A 25,526-nucleotide genomic window follows, 5' to 3' on the forward strand; every position below is an offset into this window, starting at 1 on the left:
ACCAACCTCCATATACATCGTATCATCCGCCGTCATTTCCGCCACCTCCAAATGGACCCCACCACCAGGGATATATTTCTCTCCCCTCCGCTATCAGTGTTCCGAAAAGACCACTCCCTCTGTGACTCCCTCGTCAGGTCCACACCCCCCATCAACCCAACCTCCACTCCCGGCACCTCCCCCTGCAAACGTAAGAAATGCAAAACTTGCGCCCACACCTCCCCCCTTACTAGCCTCCAAGGCCCCAAAGGATCCTTCCATATCCGCCACAAATTCACCTGCACCTCCTCACACATCATTCATTGCATACGCTGCACCCGATATGGCCTCCTCAATATTGGGGAGACAGGCCGCCTACTTGCGGAACATTTCAGAGAACACCTCTGGGACACCCGGACCAACCAACCCAACCACCCCGTGACACAACACTTCAACTCCCCCTCCCACTCCACCAAGGACATGCAGGTCCTTCGACTCCTCCATCGCCAGACCATAGCAACACGATGGTTGGAGGAAGAGCACCTCATCTTCCGCCTAGGAACCCTCCAACCACAAGAGATGAACTCGGATTTCTCCAGTTTCCTCATTTCCCCTCCCTCCACCTTGTCTCAGTCAAATCCGTCGAACTCAGCACCACCTTCCTAACCTGCAATCTTCTTCCTGACCTCTCCGCTCCCACCCACACTCCGGTCTATCACCCTCACCTTGACCTCCTTCCAACTATCGCATTTCCAACGCCCCTCCCCCAAGTCTCTCCTCCCTACCTTTTATCTTAGCCTGCTTGGCACATTCTCCTCATTCCTGAAGAAGGGCTCATGCCCGAAACGTCGATTCTCCTGCTCCTTGGATGCTGCCTGACCTGCTGCGCTTTTCCAGCAACACATTTTCAGCTCTGATCTCCAGCATCTGCAGTCCTCACTTTCTCCTCGAAAACTTCCACTCTCTGTAAAAAAAAAAAACTTGCCTCACGCACCTCATTTAAACTTTCTCTTTCTCACCTTAAACCTCTGCGCTCTAGTATTTGAAACTTACACATTGGAAAAGAGATTCTGACTATCCTCATTATCTGTCCCTGTCCTAACGTTATATCCCTGTACCTGGTCACCTGTCAGCCTCTGATAATCTCACAATGCATTCCAACTTTGTTTAATTTCCTCTTAACACCTAACACACCCTTAAAAACATAAAACAGGTAACATGCTGATAAACCCCTTTTGTACCCTCTCCAAAGCCTCCCCATCCTCCCTATTGTGTGGAGATGACAACTGCTCCCAGTGCTCCAAATGTGGTCAAACAGAAATTTTGTACAATTCCATCATCAGATGCAACCCACTATACCCAACGTTGTAACCGATGAAGGCCAGTGTTCCATTTGCCTTCTTTCCCATCTGAAACACTTCTGTTGCCATTTTCAGGGAGTTACTGACTTGCACCAAGATCCTTCTGTATATCAATGTCCCTCAGTATCCTAACTTTCCTCTTGACTTTGACATCATCTCACACTTGTCCAGATTAAACTCAATTTGCCATTTCTCTGCACATCTTTCCAACTGATCTGTAACCTCCTGCAACCTTGGATCGCCTTATTAATCCCAACTCCACCAATTTTCATTTCATCTGCAATAATTATATTTGTCATCCCTTTCATTTCAATTGTGAGAGAATCTGTAACCAGAGGGCAGAAAGCCCCAGCAAGGGCTCACCCATATAAGATGGAGATGAGGAGGAATGTCTTCACTCAGAGGATAGTAACTCTGTGGGAATTCCTGACTGCAGGGGGCTGCCGAGGCTGCGCCCTTAAGAATATTTACAGCAGAGATGGTCAGATTTTAATTAAACAGAGAAACAAGAGTTTTGTAGAAAAGGCAGGTAAATAGAGTAGAGGATCATCAGATCAACCATGATCTGACTGAAGGGCAGAGCATACGCAATGGGCCAAATGGCCTAATTCCGCTCCTACATCTCGTGGTCTGAACTCAAACTCAGTATGTCTTGCATAACATTATGGGTCTCTGCTCAGAAAACCCCTTTATAATGGCATTATTGGATATTTATTATTACACAGCATTTGATCTACACAAGACAATTTTGTTGATGGTTCCTTGATATGATATTATAGAAAACCATCTCATATACAATCCAGGAATCCATCCATTACAGCCCTGATACTCATTAGTTATCCAGTTGCAATGGAGACCACTGTCATACACAGTCACTGTACTGCCTTTGCTACAAGTACATTCAGTGTCCTGACTGTAACCACATTTACATTACCATCACTGGTTGGTGCATATAAAAGAATTCCTGCTAATGATTGCTGCTGCTTGCTTATTCTCAGCTCCACTCAACTAGACTCCAACTTTTGATCGTCAGATCCACGTAATGTCTCATTAATGCATTAACCTCATCCTTTCTTCACAACTTGTTGATGTTTTGCCTCGTCTACCTCTTGCGACTAGATTGGGTGGGGATATCTGGTCGGCATGGATGAGTTGGACTGAAGGATCTGTTTCCATGCTGTACATCTCATTGATTTTATGACTCAACCCCACAACACTTCAATATTCCCTTCCCAGCGATGGTGATTCTGCAGCTACATCTCCGGAATGACAGTTCCATCATATCTGTTCACTGTCATTCTATCTGCCTTATGGCGAATACAGGGAGTCATTCCTCAGTAGTGGGGGGGGGGGGGGGTGGTTGAACAGATGGGTAAAGGTTACAGAGATAGGCTTACATGGGATCGAGGCTGTTAGAGTTAAATAGAGTTACATCTGGTCAAGAATGTCAGTGGGACAAACGAGTTTGGAGATTGAAGCAATTCACAGAGATAATGGGAGCTGGATTAGATTCTAGAGATAGGGATGGATGTAGAGAGAGGCAGGCAGTCCGAAAGGCAGAGACAGTGGGTGTTTCAGGGAGAAGTGTATTGTATATACTATCAGAGATATGGAACGTTGTAGTGACGGAAGACATTTACAGTTATAAGGATGCTTCCAGGTTCTGAAGGCTACACAGATAGGAAGGAAATGAAGGATGCCAGGTTACTGGGTTAGGGAGAGTTACACAAATGGGGAAGATTGCACAAACTGAAAGAGGTTCCTGTGGTCAGGAGGGTTGAGGGGTGGGGGGGAGTGGGAGGTTTAAATAGGTTAAGATCGAAGAATTAGAGAAGGATAAGGAGGTTAAAGGTGGATGTATGGATTGGGTGAGCTGACATTGAAAGTGAGTCTTATGGGAACTGTAGAGTCACAAAGATTGGGGTTTGTACTAAGATCGGGAAATCGTCAGGGATTCCAAGGGATTACCCAACAAGTGAAGATTAAAGGGGCTGCATAGATTGGGATGTTGTCAGGACTGGAAGAGGTTACACAGAAAGGGAGGGCTTTAAGGGCTGTAGATGTTTATGGAGATAGTGGCAGGGCTGAAGCAGTTTGCAGTGACATAAAAACTTTTAGGACAGTACTAAGATACACTTAGTACTTACGTTAGTGCAATAATGGGAAGCTTAATAGGACTGGAGGAGCGAAGAAAGATACAGACAGCAGTGGTGGCTGCAGATGTTAACGGATTATAGAGAGAGTTCCAGGTTAGAGAGAGTGTGGGCTTCAGATTATGGCAGCCATTGTACGAAGTGGAATAGCCTTGGAAAATGGCGAGTTTGCAACTATAGAAGGTGCTGAAGGAACTGGAAGTGGTAAAAAAATGTAGGGATGGTTGTGGAAGCAGTTGGTGGTTAGAGATAGGGAGCATTGCAGAAACTGCAGGGGATCATACAGACAGGGGATTTCTAAGAGCAGGGGAAAGTTACAGAAATCGACAAAGTACAGTGTCTGAAGAGGGTTCAGCAACCAGGAGGTTTCAAGGTGCAGGACAAAGTTACAAAGACTGGGACAGCTCTAGGGATTGGAGGAGCAAAGATAGGGAGGGCTTTCAACCCTGTAGGATAGTATGTTACAGAGATGGGGAGAATTTCACAACTAAAGGGAGTTAGAAAGATCAGGAGGATTTGAGGTTATTGCAGCAGCTTTAACTGTATAGTTTCTCCAGAGGTATGGAGGGTTGTGGAGACTTGAACAGGTGACATAGAGGGGGAGGGTTTAAGAATAAGGAGGACATTTCAGACAAACTGAAGGATGTAGGGATGGAACATGGTGAGTGTCACAGTGGCAATTACAGCAGCTCATGAATATAACAAATAACTCGTGTAGTGATAAGGGGAGCACATTAAAGGTATAAAGATTTGTAATGTCTGAAGGAGATTATATGCACAGCAAGGGGATTAGGGACTACTAGAGTTTACAGAGACTGAGTCTGGTTGAGAGGGGAAGAGTTTATTGGCATCATTAGGATTGTAGAGACTAAATCCCATGATAGGGACGGTAGAACTGGATGGTATCCACAGCCATGGAGAATGTTAACAGGTGGAGGAGGTTCCTAAGGTCAGGATTCCTTGGGAGATTTCACATATAGTTAGATTCTCTGGTAGGAGCCTGACATAGTTACAAAGACAGGGAGGCAGTTCAGGTCTGGAAGTGATTACACAGATCTGGACAGCTCCATGGACAGAATAATTTTTCACAGATAAGGAAGGGTTGGAGGAGTTGGCGAAGTTTACCCAGATAGGGACGGATGGAGAGGTTAAAGGCAAATGCATTAACATGGCGGGTGGTATTGGTAGAAGGAGCTTACAGGGATAGACAGGGCTGTCAGGGTTTACAGGAATGAAGGAATTTAGTATCTACAGGAGAAGTTTAGGGATTAGGGTGTTAGGGGTTAGAGAAACTGACAGAGACAGAGAGCATTGTGTGGACTGGAGGAGATTCCAAACAGAGGAAGAATTATCGGGACTGGAGGATATTACAAAGATCACAAATACAGCATGTGCCAGGATTAATGCCTTGGACCTCCTGTGCTGTCTCAGTGAGGACCGTACAGCAGAGGGGAAAGCAGGACCCTCACAAGATGGTGGGATTGTAGCCTTGAATGTAGCTGTTCCTTGCCAAGCATTGTGTCTAATACCTCTATCTGTCAGCCATGTTTCTGTTATGCTGGTATTTTCCAGTCCACAGAGCCAATCCATGCTCTGAGCTCATCTGCCTTACCAGTCAGGTCTCGTGCGTTGCCAGTCAGCCAACCTTCCCCCCACCCTCAACCAAGGGATGCTGATTTCCCTCTGGTTCAAGTCCAACCCGCGCCCCCCATTGACAGGTCACCTCTACCACAGAAGAGATCCCAATGATCCAAGAACTGCCCCCGACATCTGCTTCTCAGCCACACATCCATCTGGCCTATCTTTCTATGTCTATCCTCACTGGCACATGGCACAGGGAGTAATCTGGAGATCACTACCTTTGAGGTCCGGCTTTTCAACTTTTTACCTAACGCCCGATACTCATTGCACAGGACCCCATCACTTTGTCTACCTCTGTTATGTGGACCGATGTGCACAATGACCTCTGGCTGTTCGCCTCCCCCTTCAGAATGTTCAGTAACCGCGTAGAGACATCCTTGACCCTGGTACCTGGGAGGCAGCACACAATCCTGGGGTCTCTTCTGCAGCCACACAGTCTCCTGTCTGTCCCGCTCACAACTGAGTCTCCAATAATGAGACAGGAAGTGGCAAACAGAGACTGGCTGGAACTATCTGCAGTTACGGCTATATGTGGAAAGTGGAATATGTTAAAGTGAAACAGTGAGAATCCATGGCCAGTTTGTTAATAAAGTGGGAATGACAAAGGCAGCAAGTCCAGTGAATACTGATCAAGTGATATTGTGAGTTTGATAAAGAACATACAGTGCAATAAAATCAGGTGAAGTCATTCACAAGTATAGAGAGGGCAAGGGGTCCTTAAAAAAAAGGGGCAAGCAATGGCCATGAAATATCCTTGGTAGACAGTATTAAGGAAAAGCTAGCAGATATTTTGTGTGTATAGTCAGAGGAGTCCCAGCTAAAGACTGCATCCTGCTGGAAACCAAAGGGACAATCTGTGTATGGAGCCAAAGGAAGTAGGTGATGTCTTCAATGAATACTTCCCATCTGTGTTCACACAGGAGAAAGGATTGTAGCCGGGGATTTCTGTTGATATGGTGAGGTTCGAGAATATGTTAAAATCAATAAGGAGGAGGTATTAAATGTTTTCACAGGGAATTTCACTGGAGAAATTCCCAGTGCCCAATGAAATGTATCCCAGGCTGTTATGCGAGGAAAGGGAGGAGATTTCTAGGGCCCTGGCGTATATATTTAATACTTTGCTGGCCACAGGTGAAGTGCTGAATGAGTGGAGGATCGCTAATGTGGTTCCTTTGTTCAAGAAGGGCAGCAGGGATAGGCCAGGTAATTACAGAGCAGATAGTCTGGCAGCAATGGGAGGGAAATTATTGGAAACAATTCTGAGGGACAGAATGAATCAATAATTGGAAAGGCAGGAAACAATTAGGGATAGTCAGCACGGATTTGGTAAAGGAAGATTCTGTCTGATAAATTCAGCTGAGTTTTCTTTGAAATCACGAATAACAATATTGAAGATGGCTCTGCAGATGATGTGGATTCATTGGAGTTCACTATGGCCTTTGACAAGGTCCCACATGGAAGGCTGGTCCAACAGACCAATGGGATCCAAGGCAAGTTGGTAAATTGGATTCACAATTGGTGGAGTGTTGGTTTTGTGTTTGAAATTCTTTCATCAGTGGGTATACCACAGGGATCTGTGCAGGAGCCATTGCTGTTTGTATGGACATGAATACCTTGGATGTGAAAGCAGAAGGGGTCATTATCCAGTGTGCAGATGACATGAAAAGTGAATGTGTTGCCCACAGTGAAGGGGATAGTTTCAGGCTACTATCTGAAGGTTGAGGCTGGGACAGAATTTCAAGAGAGTCATTTAAATAGACAAGGCAGGCAAGAGCACAGCAGGCAATGAGAGAAAACTGATCAATTAAACAACTTTATTTCAACATAACAGGCCTAACAGGAAAGGCAAATGAACTTGGTGCATGCACGGGTACATGGGACTGAGACACCATAGATATTACAGAAATACAGCTGAGGGAGGGACAGGATTGATAGCTCTATGTTCCAGGGTACAGATTCTACAGGATGGAGAGAACAGGAGTGAGAGAGGAGGAGGATTGGAGTTTTTGATCAGTGAAACATCACTGCAGCACTTAGCGAGGATATTCCTGGGGATCGCCCAGTGATGCTGTAATGGTGGAAATGAGAAATGAGAATTGGTCATCACTTTGATATGACTGCACTACAGGCCGTCAATAGTCAGCGGGAAAAGGAGTAGCAAATATGTCGGGAGATCTCAGATATCTGTAAGAATGATAGCGTTGTAATGGTCGGGGTTTTTAACTTTCTAAACTTAGACTTGGACTGCCAGAGTGTTCAGAGCTTGGATGGGAGGGATTTGTTAGGCATGTTCAACAAAACTGTCCCAGTCAGAATGTCAATGGTCGGACTGCAGGAAGGGGTATAACCTGACCTTCGCTTGGGAAACAAGGGAGGGAAAGGGACTGAGGTGTTCATGGGGAAACACATCGGCAAATTCACAACAGTCGTATTAGTTTGAAAATAGCAATGGAAAAGAACATGGTTGGATCACAAGTTATTGATCAAAACTGGCCCTGCCTGAATCCAGAAGGTACTAGTCAAGAGCAATTAACAATTGATTGTGGAGTCTATTTGCAAGTAAAGGGACGTCAGGCAGATGGGAAGCTTTCAAACTTGAGATAAAATGAGAGTTCAGGCCAGCATATTCCTGTTAGTGTGAAGGACAATGCTGATACAAGTAAGAAACACTGAATGACTGGAGATGTTGAGGTTGACATCAAGAGAAATGGAGCACATGACACATATAGCCAGCTGGGTTAAAGGAATCCATTGAAGAACATTGCGGGTGGAGGAATACATTTAAGTGGGAATTCAGGAGGGCCCAAAGGGAACCACAGAAAGCTCTGGCAGATCAAACTGAGGAAAATATAAGTATATTAAGAACAGAAGATTAAATACGGACAGAATATGGTTCCTTAATGATCAATGGGGCCAACCAAGTGTGGAACCAGAGGAGATGGCTGAGATCCTAAATGAAAATTTCACGTTTCAACTTACTGTAAAGAAAGACTGGCAAAGTCAGGGAAATAAACAGTGATGTCTTCAAAAGAGTCCACATTACAGAACAGGAGGTACTGGAGGTTTTAAAATGCATAAAAGGTAGACGAATCCCTGGGAACCAATCAGGTACATCCCTGGATAATGTGGGAAGCTCAGGAAGAAATTGTGGTGTCCCGGAAAGAGTTTTTTTCTATCACTGACAGCCACGGGTGATGAGCTGGAAGCCTGGAGTGTGGCTGATGTTGTGCCAATATTTAGGAAAGTCTGCAGGGGAAAGCCAGGGACATAAACACCAATTATCTTGATGTCAGTGGTGCGTAAGTTGTTGGGAGTGATTCTGCTGAACAGGAGTTACATGCATTTACAAAGCAAGGATTAATTGGGGATAGTCAGCACAGCTTTGGAGTATTACATAGAATTCTGATCATCCTGATTTAGGAAGCATTATCTGAAATTGTAATTGGAGCAAAGATTGACGAAGATGTTACTGATGCTGGAGAGTTGGCAGAATCCGAGAATCTGGATAAGCTGGAAAGCAACATGAGGTAACGAGATTGCTTTGGCCGATAAGGTTAAGGAGAATGCAAAGAGTTTTCCATAGCATACAAGGACAAAAAAACAAATGGAGAGACAATGGGGCCACTCAAAGATCAGTGAGGCCATCCATATGTGGAACCACAGGAGATGGGCGCGACCCTAAATGAATACTTCATGTCAGAACGCACTGTGGAAAAAGACTAAGAAACAAAGGGAAAGAAATAATGATGTCTTGAAAATAGTTCCCATTACAGAACAGGTAGCGCTGGAGGTCTTAGAACACAAAGATAGAGAAAGCCCCAGGTCCTGAACAAGTGTATCCCAGAACATTGTGGCAAAGTAGTGGCAGGGACAGGAACAGAGATGTTTCTATCATTGTCCTTCGTATTCCATTGGGCGTAGGTGGCTGAGGGGTAATCGTATAAAGGTTTAGAAAACCTTGAGGGATACAGGTAAGTTGATTAGCCAACATCTTTACCTCAGGGTAGTGGAGTCCATAACTAGATGGGATTGAAGTGCATAAGGAGGACGTGTTAGCAATTCTGCAAACTGTAAAGATAGCTAAGTCCCCTGGGCTGGATAGGATTTATCCTCGTATTCTTTGCGAAGCCAGGAAGGAGATTGCTAAGTCATTGGCTTTGATCTTTATGTTGTCATTGTCTACAGGAATAGTGCCAGAAGGCTGGAGGATAGCAAATGTCCCTTTGTCCAAGAAGGGAAGCAGAGAAAACCCTGGTAACTATACGAGCTGTGAGCCTTACTTTGATTCTGGATGAAGTGTTGGAAAGGCTTATAAGAAATAGGATTTATAACCATCTGGAGATGAATAAGTTGATAAGGGATAGTCAACACGGTCGAGCATCGCAAACCGCTGAGATCTTTGAGAAGGTGACCAATGAGGTGGATCAGGGTAAAGCAGTTGATGTAGTGTTTTGGATTACAGTAAGGCTTGTTTGTTAAGTTTGTTAAGGCTCCCCATGGTAAGCTATTGCAGACAATACAGAGGCATGGGATTGTGGGTAATTTCACAGTTGGGATCAGAAATTGGCTCAATGAAAGAAGACAGAGAGTAGTGGTTGATGGGAAATATACATCCTGGAATTCAGTTCCTAGTGGGGTAACGCCACGATGTGTTTTGGATCCACTGTTGCTTGTCATTGAAGGATGAGTGAAGTTGCGGATTACATTAAGGTTGGTAGAGTTGTGCATAGTGATGCAGGATGTTGTAGGTAACAGAGAGGCAGAGATAAACTGCAGAGCTAAACTGAGAGTTCTCAAATGGAGTTTAATATGGAAAAGTGTGAGGTGATTCACTTTGGAAGGAGTAACAAGAACACAGAGTACTGGGCTAATGGTAAGATTCTTGATAGTGTCGGTGAACAGAGAGATCTATGTGTCTATGTACATTGATCCCTGAAAATTGTCACTCAGGTTGATAAGTTTGTTCAGAAGGCATTCGGTGTGTTAGCTTTTATTGGTAGACGGATTGAGTTTCGGATCAATGAGATCATGCTGCAGCTGTACAAAACTGGAGTATTGGTTACAGTTCAGGTCACTACATTTCAGCAAGGATGTGTAAGCTTTGGAAAGGGTTCAGAGGAGATTTACTAGGATGTCACTTGGTCTGGAGGGAAGGTCTTACAAGGAAAGGCTGAGGGACTTGAAGCTGTTTTCGTTCGAGAGAAAACATTTGAGGCAAATTAATTGAGGCATATAGGATAAGCACAGGGTGAGATGGGTTGAGAGGCTTTTTCCTCGGAAGGCAATGCCTTGCATGAGGAGAGATAGCTTTAAATTGAGGGGAGATAATTGTAGGACAGATGTCCGAGGTAGCTTCTTAACTCAGAGAGTAGTAGGGGGCGTGGAACGCACTGTCTGCAACAGTAGTAGACTCACCAACTTTAAGGGTATTTAAATGGTCGTTGTATAGGCATATGGACGATAATGGAATAGTGTTGGTTAGATGGGCTTCAGATTGGTTCCAGAAGTTGGCACAACATTGAGGGCCGAAGGGCCTGTAGTGCGCTTACATGTTCTATGGCCTAGAGGGCATAAATATGAGGTGAGAGAGGAAAGACTTTAAAGCAATTGGAGAACATTTTTAACACAGAGAATGGTGCAGGTGTGGAATGAGCTTCCAGGGGAAGTGGTGGAGAGAAGTCGAATAACAATATGTAAAAGACATTTGGGTAGGCACATGGAGAGGAGAAGGTTTGAAGGGATATGGTTTAAATGTAGAGAAACGTGTCTCATTCAGGGACTCTTGTTAGCATGGAGTGGTTGGATCGAAAGAACTGTTTCCGTGCTGCATGCCTCTGTCTCCAGTTATTGGAGGAGGAGACTACCGAGATAAAGCATGTTGTAGACACTGAAGCAAGTTACAGAGATAGGGATGGTTGGCTGGAATGCAGTATGTTTCAAATATGTGGCGAGACTATCGGGAAGGGAGGAGGTTACAGAGATAGGAAATGTTATAGGAATTAAAAATTATTAAAGACACTGGACCACAAGACATGGCACAGATACAGTGTTGCAGAGTACTGAGTCTTAGTACAACTGAACTTATTGTAGGGGTGGTGATTGAGCCTGGGGTGTGTCTGTACTGTGCTACCCCTCCAGCACTGTATCAATGTCATGTCTTGTTCACAGATGTTTGGAGCCCTCTCATAGTTCTTTGCTCTATGCACTGTGAGCGATCTTACCTCACTACAGGATTTATTGAAGGCTCCAGATCTCTTTTCCCTTTGTCTGTCTCTGGCTGACTAACTGTGTTCAATGTGGTGATGGACGATCCACCCCGCAGCTAGCAAGACTATTGAGTCAGGACGTTCCTGAATACATACAGGAGACAGAGGAATAGACACAATGGGAAATTATACTGATGTAGTGAGGGTTACACAGGGAGAATGGCATTGGGCCCCACAGAGATCTGGAAAATGGAGCGATATTAAGAAAGAGCACCAGATTGCTGGAAGATGTCAGGATCACACAATTGTGTCGGAAGAATGGGTTTAGCTTCATGATGCACTGGTATCAGTGCTCAGGGATGAGCACCCAGTGAGCAGGTGAAGTGATGGCCTAGTGATATTATTGCTACAGAATGTATCCAAAACCTCAGCTAATGTTCAGGGGAGGCAGGTTTGAATCCCACCATCTGAAATTGCGACATTTGACATCAATAGTTTCAAAAATAATAATAATCCATAAATAAGTATGAGCCCATTGCTGTTGGACAAAAAACCCAAACACTTGTCCTTTCGAGAAGGACATCTGCCCATCCTCACGTGGTCTGCACGACATCCCCACAGCAAAGTGTTTGCCTCTCAATGACCCTCTGAAATGGCCGAGCAAGTTACTCAGTTCAAGGGCAGCTAGGGATGGGCAAGAAATGCTGGTCAGCCAGGGACACCAACATCCCATAACTGATTTAATAAATAATCCATTAGGATGGTCCCACGGGAATATGCTGGGAGCAGTGTACTGGCCAATCATGTCGGCAGGTTTATGGACATGGCTTTCAACTGACAGAGAGGATGCAGGGACAGGGTACAGGTGAAAGGAGCTTTCCAAATCCAAAGAGAAAAGGTGAAGCATCAGAACAGCATGGGGATGTGACTGAACTCAAGCAGAAAGGAACAGGATGGGACAAAGTTTAACTAAAACTGTACATCAGTGAATAGATTTGTGACAGAAAATTGTAGGAAAGAGTAAGTTATGTTTTTTTAATGGATAATGTCGCTGTAATAAGGTAGATGATTTAAGACTCAGAGATAAAAGAGATTTAGACACCAGAGAGACATGCTTCCAGGGCGAACAAAAGTATTCAATGGATCACAACCTTGTGGAAACTCAGGCAAAATGGGTTACACTAACAATAATGGTTAACAAAAAATTACAGAGAAAGCATTTGACCTCAGATCATGAAGTAGAATCTGCCTGAATGTAAATTCTGGCTACTACTTGCCAAGGACTCAAGCAGCAGAACAGTTTTTGCCACCGAACAGCATTCCATTGTTCATCCCTGCAGTACACAGGAGCTCATTGGAATTTTTGATAAAGGCATAATGATAATTCAGTGAAACTTCAAAATTCGTATAATCTGGGACAATCACCCTGACAAGAGTGATATTGCAAGAGGAGTTTGGAGAATTTTTTTCAATATTTCTTTGAATAAAACATTGTACAACTGGGTCGGGATGTAACTATCTCAGACCCACCGTTGCGCGATGAAACCTAGTGAATGCTTAATTTCACCTGGAGAGATCCTCCGGCAAATTGTGATAAAGTGCAGATTTAAGGAATATAACATCTTAAAGTGAATCACAGAAAGGATAAGCTGCATCTAAAAACAAAAATAGCCGATTACATGAGTTTGAGAGGATAACTGACCAAGATAAACAGGCTAAACAGTCTGAAATATGTGTCTGTAAATGAATAATGGAAATCATTTGAAGGAACAGTGTAAAACACTGAACAAAAGGACATTCCATTGAAACAGACATAACCTCAGCAAGAAATCCCCACTGGTCCCTCACTCAGGACAAAATGGATCATATTTGATTATGAGGCTGAGAAGGTCACCAAAACTACTTAAAATCCTGAACTGACAGAGTGTTTTAGGAGTAAGTATTAAAGGGATTGCAAAGGGTCTGCTAGCAGGAGGAGGACAGTGGGACGGGAAATCATTGTCACGGTTTATTGGCACAATAGGAACAGAGAGAGGTGAAGATGCTGGAGGTGGTGAGAATGTTACAGAGAGTGGTCAGGGCCTAAACAAAGCCAGTACGGTACGTTGCAGCTGGAGGGGTTTGCAGAGGTAGGGATGGACATAAGCATTTTATTTATTCATTCATGGAATGTGGGTGTCACTGCCTGGACCAGCATACATTGCCCCAATGGTAATTATCCAGAGGGTAGCTCAGAGTCAGACACACTGCTGTGGGTCTGGAGTTACATGTTAGCCAGACCAGGTTAGAATGTCACATGTCCTTCCCTAAAGGATGTAAGTGAACCAGATGAGTTCTTCCTACTGATCAACAATGCTTTTATGGTGGCTGCACCAATGTCTTGTACAGCCACACCATGACATCCCAACACCTACTCTCAATGCTTTACCCAATGAAGGTAACCATCCCAAACGTCAGCTTCACCAGCCTGTCTACCTGTGACACCACTTTCAAAGAAATGTGTACCTGCATCCCTGGGTCTCTGACTGACAACATTACCCAGGGTCCGAGCATTAACTGTACAGGTCCCACCCTGTTTTTTTCACCACAAAAGAACACTTCACCTTTATCTAATTAAACTCCATCTGCTATTCTTTATCCCTCTATCCCAACAGTACTGTTCATCCTGTTGTATCGCAGATAACCTTCTTCACTGTCCACTTTACCACCAATGTCAGTGTCACCCAAAAAAAGCTTACTTACCACAAAACCAATACTCCCATCCAAACCATTTATCCAAATGTCAAAAAACAGTGGACCCTCTACACCGCTGGTCACATGCCTCCAGTCAGAAAAACAACATGTCTCCCATCACCCTCTATCTCCTACCATCCAGCCAATTTTATATCCAGTTGACTAGCTCCTCCAGAATGTCATATCCTTTTACATTGATCTGAGCTTATTACCCAGTTTACCACATGGAAAGTAGAACACAGAACTGTACAGCACAAGACCCTTCGGCCATGATGCCATGCCAATCTTTTATCCGAATGTAAGATCAAACTCACCTACATATCCTTCATTTTACTGCCATTGATGTGCCTATCCAGAAGTATATTAAATGTTCCAAATGCATCTAATTTTACTGCCACTGCTGGCAGTGAATTCCACTCACCCACCACTCTAAATGTAACAAACCTACCTCTGAAATCTCCCCTTAACCACTGGCTAATCACCTTAACATTAGACCCCCTAGTTATGTCAAGGTAAAAAATGTCTCTCAATATTCACTCTCTCTGTGCCGCTCATCATCTTGTTCACCTCTACCAAGTCACCCCTCTCCCTTCTTCACTCCAATGAGAAAAGCCTTAGCTCCCTCAACCTCTCTTCAGAAGACATGCCCTCCAGTACAGGCAGCATCCTGGTAAATCTCCTCTTTACCCTCTCTAACCTTCCACATCCTTGCTGTAATGAGGGGACCAGAACTGAACACAATATTCCAAGAGTGGTCTAACAAGAGCTCTATAGAGCTGCAGCATAACCTCACAGCTTTAAAACTCAATCCCCACACGAATGAAATCCCACACAATATATTCTTTCTTAACAAGGCTCTCAGCTTGGGTGACAACGTTGAGGGATCGAGGGACTTGGAACCCAAGATCCCTCTGTTCCTCCACACTGCCCAAGGATCATACCTTTAACCCTGCATTCCGCTTTACAAATTCAACCTTCCAAAATGAATGACTTCACACTTTTCCAGATTGAACTCCATCTGCTACTTCTCAGCCCAGCTCTACATCCTGTCATTGTCTGTTGCAACCTATAACAGCCCTCCACACTATCAACCACTCCACCAACCCTCGTTTCATTGGCAACCTTTCTAACCCACTCTTCCACTCACACATCCAAGTCATTCCTAAACACACAAAGAGATCAGCCCCGGTAACCTCTCCCTGCAGAAAGCCACTCGTCACTGAGCTCCAGGGTGAATGCTTTCCATCTATCATCACCATCTGTCTTCTGTGGGCGAGTAATCCTGTATCCAGACAGACAGGTTCCCCTGTATCCCATGCCTCCGTACTTTCTGAATGAGCCATAAAAGTGTTTTGTCACATTCTCAATAGGTTCAATAAGATTTGTGAGGCATGATCTGCCCCTTACAAAACCATACTATCTCTAATCAAACGATGGTTTTCTACGGAGTCATAAATCCGCTCTCTCAGAGTCCTCTCCAATCATCTGCACACCACGGACAGAAGACTGACAGGTCTGTAATTCCCAGGATTATCCCTATTCCCTTTCCTGAACAAGGGAATAACATTTGCCAACCTCGAATCATCTCGTACGACTCCAGTAGACAGTGAAGATGCAAAGATCATCGCTAAGTGTGCAGCAATCTCGCCGCTCGCTTCCTGGAGTAACTTTGGGTTCATCCAGTCTGGTTCAGTGACTTATCTATCCTTGTGTTTTACAAAATTCTCAGCACATCCTCCTTCTTAACATCCACCTGTTCACATATATCAGCCTGTTTCACGCTGTCCTCACAAATAACAAGGTCCCTCTCAGCAGTGAATACTGAGGCATAGTATTCATTAAGGACCTCCCCTACCTCCTGTGACTCCAGGCACAAGTTCCCTCCACTATCCCTACCCTCACTCTTGTCATCCTCGTCTTCCTCCCATAATTGGAGAATGCCTTACGGTTTTCCTTAATCCTTCCCAACAAAGCTTTTTCATGCCCTCTTCTAGTTGTCCTAAGTCCATTCCTCAGTTCCTTCCTGGTATCTCCAGGGATTCACTACAGTGTGGAAACGGGCCATTTGGTCGAACACCTCCATATCAACCCTCCAAACAGTGCAGCACCCAGAACCATCCCACCAACCTAATTCTCTCCATTTGCCCTGACTAATGCGCCGAACCTACACATCCGTGAACTCTATGGGTAATGTAGTATGGCTGTGTCACCTAACATGTACATCCTTGGGCTGTGGGGGGAAAATAGAGCACGTGGAGGAAACCCACGCAGAAACAGGGAGAATGTGCAAACTCCACACAGACTGTCGCCTGAGGCTGGAATCGAAATAGAGTCCGTGGTGCTATGAGGTCACAGTGCTAACCACTGAGCCATCGTGCTGCTCCATGTTACCCTCTAGAAACCTGTCTGATTCTTGCATCCTCAACCTTAAATAAGCTTCCTTCTTCCTCATGGCTAGATGTTCTACATCCCTTTGAACCTTGTTAAATGCTTCGCTAAAGTCCACGTGGACAATGTTCACTGCTCTGCCTTCATCTCTCTCTTGGCCACCTCCTCGAAGAGTCAATCCGGTTTGTGAAACAAGGTTTCCCACTCACAAAGTCATGCTGACCGTCTTGAATCAGCCCTTGCCTTTCCAAATATACATAGCTCCTTTCTTTCAGAATCTCCTCCAACAACTTCCCCAACACTGGGCTCACGGGGCTGTAATTTCCTGGCTTTTCCATCATATCTGTTCACTATCATTCCACCTGCCTTATGGCGACTGCAGGGAGTCATTCCTCAGTAGTGGGTGTTTGAACGGATGTGGAGAGGTTACAGCGACAGGGAGGCCTACAGGGGCTCAAGAATGTTAGAATTAAACAGATTTACATCTGGACAAGAATGTCAGTGGGCCAAAGATGTTTGGGAATTGGAGGAATTTACAATGATAGAGGGAGCTGGGATAGATTCTGGAGATGGGGTAGGGATGAATGTAGGGAGAGGCAGGCAGATTGAGAGGCACAGACAGTGGATGTTTCGGGAGAAGAGTATTGTATATACTAACAGAGATATGGAAGGTTGTCGTGACTGAAGATGTTTACAGATATAAGAAGGCTTCAAGATTCTGGAGGCTACAGAGATAGGAAGGCAATGGAGAATGCCAGGTTACTGGGTTGGAGACAGTTATACAGATAGGGAAGGTTGCACAAACTGAAAGAGGGTCCTGTGCTCGGGAGGGGTTTGGAGTTGGGAACTAGGGTGAAATTTTAAAAGATTAACATCGAAGAATTGGAGAACGATAAGGAGATTACAAATTTGTCCATAGCTAAGGAAGGGTTGTAGGAGCTGGAGAAGATTACATAGGTAGGGACCGATGGAAAGGTTAAAGACACATACATTGACAGGGAGGGTGGTATTGGTAGGAGGAGCTTACAGGGATAAACAGGACAGTCGGGGTTTACAGGGATGAAGGAATTTAGTATCTACTGGAGAAGTTTAGGAATTAGGTTGTTAGGGATTGGAGAACCTGATAAAGACAGAGACAGAGAGAATGGTGTGGACGAGAGGAGATTCCAAACAGAGGAAGGATTATTGGGACTGGAGGATATTACAGAGATCACGAATACAGCATGGGCCAGGATTGATGCCTGTGATCCCCTGTACTGTCTCAGAGAGGACCAGCACAGCAGAGGTGAAAGCAGGACCCTCACAAGCTGGTGGGAATGAAGCCTAGAATATTGCTGCTCCTTGCCCAGCACTATACCTGTGTCCTGTCTTCCAGGTCTGAATACAGAAGGCCACTAACTCCTCCATGTGCTGTTTACTGTGAGTGATCTTACCAGCTGCAGGATTTACTGAAGGCTGCAGATCTCCCTCTCCATCTCGCTCTGGCTGACGAAGCGTCTTCAATGAGGTGATGGATGAGACAGGAGTTAGGAATATCCTGATTAACTGCATGAGACAGAGAAATAGACAGAATGGGAAATTAGATTGATGCAATGAGGATAACTCGTGCAGAGTGGCACAGAGTTCAGCAGAGATCTGGAAAATCCCAGTCTCCATCCCTGGCCTGTGCTGCTGCGGCTCTCTGGTTTGGAGAATTCTGTTGATTCAGGATCTCAGACCAGCAGTAAGAGGGAGAAACACTGACAGAGGCAGCAAATTGACCTACACATCGAGGGATACTACATGGAGAGATACTGGGTGATACTACCAGAGTGCAGGAAGGTATCAGGATCACACAATCGTGTCAGAAGACGTGGTTCTGATGCAGTGGGAACTGAACTGCTCCCAGTCCTCAGGAAGGAGTCAGCCATTATATTGGGATGGGCTCCACTGGAACTGTGCCCTTGTCAATCAAATTGCTTTAAAATGACACAGATGAGGAGGGACAGGGCTTAGAATAAAGGAAATTCCCTAATCCAAAGAGAAAGCTTGAAATATTGGAAAAACATGGAGATGTGGCTAAAGACAAACAGGAAGAAACAGGAAGGGACTGAGTTTAACTGAAATTAGGTTTGTGACAGGAAATTGTAGTAAAAATTACTGTTTCTTAATTTGTGATGTCTATCTACTCGCCATCACGGAGACATGGTCACAGGGTTAACACAAAGATGGTCATCAATATTCACAGCCACACAACATTGTGGAAAACCTGAACCAGAAGGGCACCAATATCCTGGGGGGTAGGTTTGCCAGCACTCTTCGGGGGGGTGTTTAAACTAATTTGGCAGGGGGATGGGATACAGACTTGTAGTCCAGCAAGTAGGCTAGCTGTTTGTCAGGATGTCCAAGAATGTAGGGAGGCTGTGAAGAAGGTAGCACTGACAGGGAATACTTGCGGACACAGAGATGGGTTCAAGTGCGTATACTTCAACGCAAGGAGTATCAGAAATAAGGTGGGTGAACTTAAGGAGTGGATCGGTACCTGGGACTACGATGTTGCGGCCATCACGGAAAGGTGATTAGAAGAGGGACAGGAATGGTTGTTGGAGGTTCCTGGTTACAGATGTTTCAGTAAGATTAGGGAGGGTGGTAAAAAAATGAGGGGGTGGCTTTGCTAATTAGAAATGGTATAACGGCTGCAGAAAGTCAGTTCGAGGGGGATCTGCCTTTGGAGGTAGTATGGGCTGAAGTCAGAAATAGGAAAGGTGCAGTCACCTTGTTGAGTATTTACTATAGTCCCCCCAATAGCAGCAGAGATGTGGAGAAACAGATTGGGAAACAGATTTTGAAAAGATGCAGAAGCCACAGGGTAGTAGTCATGGGCGATTTCAACTTCCCAAATATTGATTGGAAGCTCTTTAGATCAAGTAGATTGGATGGGGTGGTGTTTGCGCAGTGTGTCCAGGAAGCTTTTCTAACTCAGTATGTAGATTGTCCGAACAGAGGGGAGGCCATATTGGATTTGGTACTCGATAATGAACCGGAACAAGTGATGGGCTTGTTAGTGGGTGAACATTTTGGTGATGGTGACCACAATTCTGTGACTTTCACGTTGGTTAGGGAGAGAGATAGGTGCGTGCAACAGGGTAGGTTTTACAATTTAGGGAAGGGTAATTACGATGCTGTAAGACAGGATCTGAGGAGCGTAAGTTGGGAGCATAGGCTGTCAGGGAAGGATGTCGTGGAAATGTGGAACTTTTTCAAGGAACAGATACGACGTGTCCTTGATATGTATGTACCTGTCAAGCAGGAAATAAATGGTCGTGAGATGGAACCTTGGTTGACGAGGGAGGTTGAATGTCTTATAAAGAGGAAGAAGGAGGCTTACATAAGGTTGAGGAAACAGGGTTCAGACAGAGCAATGGAGGGATACAGGATAGCCAGAAGGGACCTGAAGAAAGGGTTAGGAGAGCTAAGAGAGGGCATGAAATACCTTTGGCGGATAAGATCAAGTATAACTCAAGGCATTTTATGCGTATGTGAGAAGCATGAGAATGACGAGAACGAGGGTGGGTCCGATCAAGGACAGTAGTGGGAGACGGTGTGTTGAGTCGGAAGAGATAGGAGAGGTCTTGATTGAGAACTTTTCTTCAGTATTTACGAACGAGAGTGACCGTATTGTTGAAGAGGAGAGTGTGAAACGGACTGATAAGCTAGAGGAGATACTTGTTAGGAAGGAAGATGTGTTGGACATTTTGAACAACTTGAGGATAGACAAGTCCCCCGGGCCTGACGGGATATATTCTAGGATTATGTGGGAAGCAAGAGAGGAAATTTCAGTACCGTTGGCAATGATCTTTTCGTCTTCACTGTCAACGGGGGTGGTACCAGGGGACTGGAGAGTGGCGAATGTTGTGCCTCTGTTCAAAAAAGGGAATAAGGATAACCCCGGGAATTACAGCCCAGTTAGTCTTACTTCTGTGGTAGGCAAAGTAATGGAAAGGGTACTGAGGGATAGGATTTATGAGTATCTGGAAAGACACTGCTTGATTCTGGACAGCCAGCACGAATTTGTGAAGGGTAGGTCTTGCCTTACAAGTCTTATTGAATTCTTTGAGGAGGTGACCAAGCATGTGGATGAAGGTAGAGCAGTGGATGTAGAATACATGGATTTTAGTAAGGCGTTTGATAAGGTTCCCCGTGGTAGGCTTATGCGGAAATTCAGGAGGCATGGGATAGATGGAAATTTGGCCAATTGGATAGAAAACTGGCTAACCGATCGAAGTCAGAGAGTGGTGGTGGATGGCAAATATTCAGCCTGGAGCCCAGTTACAAGTGGAGTTCCGCAGGGATCAGTTCTGGGTCCTCTGCTGTTTGTAATTTTTATTAATGACTTGGATGAGGGAGTCGAAGGGTGGATCAGTAAATTTGCAGATGATACGAAGATTGGTGCAGTTATGGATAGTGAGGAGGGCTGTTGTCGGCTGCAAAGAGATATGATGCAGAGCTGGGCTGAGGAGTGGCAGATGGAGTTCAACCCTGCCAAGTGTGAGGTTGTCCATTTTGGAAAGACAAATAAGAATGCGGAATACAGGGTTAACGGTAGGGTTCTTAGTGAGGTGGAGGAACAGAGGGATCTTGGGGTCTATGTTCATAGATCTTTGAAAGTTGCCACTCAGGTGGATAGAGCTTGTAAGAAGGCCTATGGTGTATTAGTGTTCATTAGCAGAGGGATTGAATTCAAGAGTCGTGAAGTGATGTTGCAACTGTACAGGACTTTGGTTAGCCCACATTTGGAGTACTGTGTGCAGTTCTGGTCACCTCACTTTAGGAAAGATGTGGAAGCTTTGGAGAGGGTGCAGAGAAGATTTACCAGGATGTTGCCTGGAATGGAGAATAGGTCGTACGAGGATAGGTTGAGAGTGCTAGGCCTTTTCTCGTTGGAATGGCGAAGGATGAGGGGTGACTTGATAGAGGTTTATAAGATGATCAGATGAATAGATAGAGTAGACAGTCAGAAACTTTTTCCCCGGGTGCAACAGAGTTTTACAAAGGGACATAAATTTAAGGTGAAGGGTGGAAGGTATAGGGGAGATGTTAGGGGTGGGTTCTTTACCCAGAGAGTGGCGGGGGCATGGAATGCGCTGCCTGTGGGAGTGGTAGAGTCAGAATCCTTGGTGACCTTTATGCGGCAATTGGATAGGTACATGGATGGGTGCTTAAGCTAGGTCAAATGTTCGGCACAACATCGTGGGCCGAAGGGCCTGTTCTGTGCTGTATTGTTCTATGTTCTATGTTCTAAAACCAGACAGAATGGGAAGCAGGATAGGGGAGTCCCACAGTTTGGGATAACAATTGGGATTACCAGGAAAATATGTGGCCTCAGATTATCAAACAATAGGAAACCAAATTCTGAGTAATAAGAGTCAGAACTCAAAACTGGAATGATAGTGTTAAGGCCCTTTCACAGCATTCCATTGTTAGACACTGCATTAACAGGGAATAATTGGAATTTGTAAGAAAGGAACTGGGATAATTGTGAGTGAATTCAATCTTCCTATCTCACTATCTCATTGGTGATGGGTCACAGCTGAGGCTGACTCTCTCCCACTCTCAGGGGGAGTCTGTAGGTGGCTGTACAGACTCTGTTACACTTGGGGCAGAAGGTGGCCGTGGGAAGGGGGTGGGTGGGGCGTTGGTGTGACAGCAAGCTTCTTGTGCTGTTTCCTCCTGGGTTCCCATTTTCACCACAGCAAGTCTCAAGGTGCTCGACACCTACCCAATGCTCCTCGCCTACTTTAGAAGATCTTGGCCAAGTAATTCCCAGGATTTACCAGATTTGATTAAGAGATGAAAAAAACGATCAATTCTAAAGTACCCAATGTTTAGAAATGTGGACGCATTTGTTAAAGAGATCGCTAAGGAGTCTCCGAGCAGGAGTGCAGTAGGAAGAGGACACATTGTCAGCGTTTAATCAGGTGATAGTAACAGGGAGAATTAAAGGTGCTGGAGGTGGTGAGAGTGTTGCTGAGAGTGCCCAGGGCCTAAACAGTGTTACAAAACCAGTACGAATTGCTACAGCTGTTTGCTGAGATAGGGAGGGTCATGCATTTCATTGATTCATTCATGACCTGAGAATGTCACCGGTTCGACCAGCATACATTGCCCCACTGCTAATTGCCCAGAGGCAGCTCAGAGTCAGCCATGTTTCTGTGAGTCTGGAGTCACATGTGAGCCAGATCAGGTATGAATGTCAGATGTCCCTCCCTAAAGGACATATGTGAACAAGTTGCGCTTTTCCAGATAATCAACAATGCTTATATGCTGGCATCACTAATGTCCTGTACGAATACAACATGACATCCCAACTCCTGCTCTCAATGCTCTCCCCAATGAAGGTAACCTCCTCAAACGCCTGCATCAACAGCCCGTCTACCTGTGACGCCACTTTCAAAGAACTGTCTACCTGCATCCCTGGGTCACTGATCGACAACACTACTCAGGGCCAGAACATTAACTATACAAGTCCAACCTGGTCTGCTTTACCAGAATGCAACATCGTGCATTTCTCCGCCTGCTATTCCTAACATCATTGGCCCAGCAGTACTGTTGATCCCATTGTACACTTAGATAACCCTCTTTGCTGTCCACTATTCCATCAATTTCAGTGTCACTCACAAACTTGATAACCATGATTCCTCTTTTCTCATCCAAACCATTTATATAAATGGTGCACAACAGTGACCCAGCACCGAACCCCATGGCACACCGTTGGTCATAGGCCTGCAGTTTGAGCAGCAAACCTCTATGAACATGTTCTGTCTCCTACAGTCAATCTGTTTTGTATCCAGTTGGTGAGCGCTCCCTGGTTATGTGTGATCTCAACTTACTAATCAGTCTGCCATGCAGAACCTTGTCAAATACCTTGGTAAAGTTCATGTGGACATCGTGTACTGCTCTGCTTTGATCTGTCACTTGTCTACTTCCATTGTCCTTTCTCTCAGAATTTCCTCCATCGACTTACCCACCTCCGCCATCAGTCTCATGGGTCTGTCGTGGCTGTCGATGATAAAAATATCTCTGCGATGAGCCTTGTAATTTCCTCCCTAGCTTCTCACAAGACGCTGGGATACATCTGATCATATCCCTTGGTTTAATGAACTTTTTTTTGCATTTTAAGACATCCAACACCTCCTATTCTCCAATGTGAACTTTGTTCAAGACATCACTATGTATTTTCCAAAATTCTCGAGCTTCCATATCTTTCTCCATAATAAATCCTGAAACAAAATATTTGTTTCGGATCTTTCCCGTCAGCAGTGATTCCACACAGACAGCCTCATTGACCTTTCAGGGGCTCTATTCTCTCCGTCGTTATAATTTAGCCCTTGTTGAAACTTGTCAAAATGCTTCTGAAAGTTAAAATATCCCCCTACCGCTACTTGCCTCCCCCACCCTTATCTATTCTGCCATTCATGGTCACACCAATCCAACGGCGTTAAAAATATTCCCCTTTTGTAAAATCACGTGTTGCCCAATGTTTCTGAGAGTCTATTTATTGTTTATTGCTGTATCCTTTACAATACTCTCCAGCATGTTCCCGACTTACTGTCAGGCTAACACCGTTTGGTTTCAGACTGACTGCACAAAGGGTTTTTGGAATCCTTGTGAATCAACCTGAAAACGGTAGCTTACAGGATCAGCAGGTCATAGAGAAGGCAAATCAAATGCTGCCATTTATTACAAAGGGAATGGAGTCTAAAAATAGGGAGGTCTTGCTAAAACGATGCAAGGTACAAGTCAGACCACACCAAGATTATAATGAACAGTATGAGTGCCCTATGGAAAGACATTCTTGTGTTGGAGGCAGGCCAGGGAAGGTTCACTCGGCTGATCCTGGAGATGGCGGGATTTTCCAATGAGAAGAGGTGGAGTAGATTGACCTTGAACCCATTAGGGTTTTGAAGAATGGGAGAGAAATTGAATGAAACATCTAGGATTCTGAGGGGCTTTGACAGGGTGGATGCCGTGAAGTTAGAAACGACAACAGTACAGCAGAGTAATAGGCCCTTCGGCCCACCATGGCTGTGCTGACCATGTTGCTTTCTGAACTAATATCATCTGCCTGCACATGGTCCATATCCCTCTATTCTCTGCCTGTTCATGTTTCTGTCTAAATGCCACTTCATAACTTTATTCTCACTGCCACCTCTCCCACCTCCTGAGCAGCTTCCACCCTCTCAGTACAGAAAACCAGCTTCATTCATCTCACTTAAAATTTCTCACTCTCACCTTAAACCGATGCGCCCTAGTATTTGATATTTCTACATTGGAAGAAGAATTCCAACTATCCACACTATTCACCTCTCTCCTAATGCTATATAACTGTACCAGGTCACCCCTCAGCCTCCGAGACTCACGCAAAATAATCTACCTATGTCCAAGCTCCTTATAGTGAACACATTCTGATCCAGGCAACATTCTGGTAACCCCCTGTTACACCCTGCCCAAAGTCTCCACATCCTTCCTGTAGTGTGGCGATGAGAACTACATGCAACATTCCAGATATGGCCGAATGAAGTTTCAATCAGTCACAACATGACATGCAAACGTCTGAACTCAATACTGTGACCAATGAAAGGAAGAATACCACACTCTTCCTTTACTACCACATCCTGCTGTGTTTTTATTTTAAGGGAGCTACGGATTTGCATCCAAGGTCATCTGTTTATCAATGTTTATCAATGTTTCCAATTAGTGTTGTTCCCGCTTCCATTTGACTTCATAAATGCATTACTTCACACTTGTCCCGATCAAATTCGGTTTGCCATTTCTGTGCCCAGAGTTCCAGTAGTTCCACTGCTGCAATCTTTAACAATCTTCTTCACTATCTTTAATTCACCTAACTTCCCCTAAACGTTACATGCCTTTCCAAATGTCATCTGCAAAATTGCTTATCAAACTGCTGACCTATTCATCTTAATCACAGAGATAAATTACAAACAGAAATCGCAGCACTGATCCTTGTGAAACTCCATTGGCTACAGACCTCCAATCCGAAATTCACTCCTCCACATTCCTCTGTT

The 25,526-nt window shown here is 44.8% G+C and overlaps 1 long non-coding RNA gene across 1 annotated transcript in view; it reads right to left on the minus strand.

Moving 5' to 3' along the window:
• Window positions 1-771: 771 nt before the first annotated feature.
• LOC148138485 (uncharacterized) overlaps window positions 772-25,526 on the minus strand; it is a 118,720-nt gene continuing 93,965 nt past the window's right edge. The window contains exons 9-10 of the long non-coding RNA XR_015753946.1: window positions 17,895-18,006; window positions 772-943 (exon numbers count right to left, since the gene is read on the minus strand). This is a non-coding gene — a long non-coding RNA (uncharacterized LOC148138485). The remainder of the gene's footprint in view (window positions 944-17,894; window positions 18,007-25,526) is intronic.

Source organism: Chiloscyllium plagiosum, unplaced genomic scaffold (genome assembly GCF_037043375.1).
Source record: "Chiloscyllium plagiosum isolate Xiang-an unplaced genomic scaffold, Cpla_swu_hap1 HiC_scaffold_40, whole genome shotgun sequence".
Classification (NCBI taxonomy): domain Eukaryota; kingdom Metazoa; phylum Chordata; class Chondrichthyes; order Orectolobiformes; family Hemiscylliidae; genus Chiloscyllium; species Chiloscyllium plagiosum.